The sequence below is a fragment of the Apis dorsata genome, unplaced genomic scaffold, assembly GCF_000469605.1.
Source record: "Apis dorsata unplaced genomic scaffold, Apis dorsata 1.3 scaffold_139, whole genome shotgun sequence".
Taxonomy (NCBI): domain Eukaryota; kingdom Metazoa; phylum Arthropoda; class Insecta; order Hymenoptera; family Apidae; genus Apis; species Apis dorsata.
The window spans coordinates 198,305-200,897 of record NW_006263431.1 but is presented as its reverse complement, the minus strand read 5'-3'; positions in this window follow the sequence as shown (position 1 = coordinate 200,897).

Sequence of the window (2,593 nt, the reverse complement as noted above, 5' to 3'; positions counted from 1 at the left end):
AGAAAAAAATATTCAAAAAAAAAAAAAAAAAAGAACGGAACGAAAACTTGAACAACAAATTTTAAAATTACACTTTCACGAAACAGATGAAATTTAAACGGATCTTACGGATCGTTTTATTATCGTTCTCTTTACGTGATTATCGCTCGTGAAATGACGTTGAAATGAGAAAAAGAAAATATATATATATGTATATGTTTCATTATCTTTAAAATTTCGAAATCGTTTTTCGTCGGATCATCGATATTTAAAAACGTTCCTCGCTAATTTACGATATTCTCGTATAACTCGTAGAAAACGATTCACGGACGAGGATCGAAGGGAATTTGTCGATTGTTAGACGAGTTAACCGCTTGGAAAGCAGTTCTCGCAGATCCGTCCGGTGTTAATTAACTTTGTTATGCCTTGTTTTTTTCGCTGACTACTGTGAAACGGCGAATCGAATCCCGCGAACGAAAAGAAAGTTTGCTCGCGAAGCAATTTATGCGTGCGCTGAACGAGCCACGTGCATGATCGTTATAACTATCTTCGCGTTTTTTTGCAACTGGAAGACGCACACGTGTTCCCTCGACGATTTTAAAACGAATATTCTTCTCAAGATATACGTATACGTATTTTGTATTATTCATTAAATGTTGATTCGAATTACAATTAATATTTATATACATTTTTATCTCATTTATACTCGAATTATTTCCAAATTAATGGCTATTTTATCGTTTACACACACATCCTTTTGAAGGATTCGTTCCAGAAATAAATATAAAAGTTGGTATACAATAATTTCGGTTGAAGCTTATCTTATATCGAGTTATAAACGGTTCGAAGTTTGCGTTCGCGACGAAGCGAGACGGAGATATACAATTCAGACGGTTGTGCGACGAAGACGAGAAGACTCTTCGCTTTATTTAGCTCGTAACTCGATAAATAAACCTCGATCAATATTTTTGTATATCAACTTTTACGTTTGTTTTCGCCTCTAAAAATAACACCGATATATTCGATAAACTTTCAATATCTTAAATACACCTCTTATCAATCTTCTAAAACGTTTCCTACATTACAATCTTCCCACGCTTCCTAACATTCTCTTCCTACAAAACCTACAATTTTCCACGAAATTTCCCCACGCTAGAAGCCACGTTAGAATTAAATCCAATCTTCGTAACCGCTGTTCAATATCCAATATCCATCGATCGTTCAACGTGTGCGCGCGCGCGCGCGCGTGTGTCAAACAGCACTGCCAATAATTAGGGAGGGACGAGCGTAAAAGCGGAAAATCGTGGTCAAGGAACCGGGACGATCGCGACACGGTGATCTAGCTGCAATGACCAGAGGTGATTTCAATGGGAACATTCAATGGAAGAAAGAACCTAGGGGAAGAAGAAGAAGAATAAGAAGAAGGTTCGTTGCACGCCGATTAAGATCCAACTATGGCGATCGTTGCGCAAGAAATGGACGCGCGTTCTATTCTCTTCTTGTTCCCTGCTTCCCCCCCACCCCTCCTCCCTCTCTCCCGATGTATAGGCGCGGAGACACCGAGGTGGAATGTCGGCGGCACGCTGGAAAATCCAGGAAGCGAAACAAGGCAAGTCGAGGAGGAAACACGAGGTTCGATACGAAGGACATTGTGTAAATGGAATGAATGTGTAAATAGCGCATTAAGGAATTGGAGTTTATAGCGCCGTTCTGTTGGAGGAGGTTGAAATACTTTTTGTATCCGCGTATAAGGCATTGACGGGCGTTAATTTACAAGCGTTTTGAATGAAAAATTTATAAAAAATTATATTTTCTTTTTAGTAGTACTTAATAATACTTGATACTAATACTCTTAATAATACTTAGAATGCTAATACACGCATTCTTCACTATACTGTGACAATTCGAATGAAATGTTTCTCAACTTCGATTAATCGAGTTATTTTATCGCGTCAGCATATTTCGTCTCTTTTTCTTTTTTTCTTTCTACGCTATCGAGGCTTCGATTCTCCAAGTGTAAAATAATTAATATTATTGAATTATTGATGACGATTATCATTATCATTATCATTATTATTATTATTATTATTATTATTATTATTGTTATTGTTATTGTTATTGTTATTATTGTTATTGTTATTATTATTATTGTCATTATTGTCATTATCATTATTGTCATTATCATTATCATTATCATTATCATTATCCTTATTATTATTATTATCATTATTATTGTTATTATTATTGTTGTTGTTGTTGTTATTGTTGTTGTTGTTATTGTTGTTGTTATTATTGTTGTTGTTGTTATTGTTATTATTATTATTATATTCGGTCGGAAAAGTTTTATGGAATTAAACGATGGATCTCGGTGCGCAATCGGCGCGTAATAAAAAACGCCATTTCACGTTAATTATCCTTTTCACGTTCGTTGCATGCTCGCGTTGCACGCGAATCACTCTTTAACGCGACGTTGCGTCCGTCTTTTCTTTTTTTTATCGCGATACAAAAGGGAAAGTTGGACCGGACGGTGTTGGTCAACCGGCCGCTTGCACGATTAAATTGTGACAGGATGTTCGTAAGAGATTCTAGCCAGGGCCTTGTGTTTTTCTCGTGG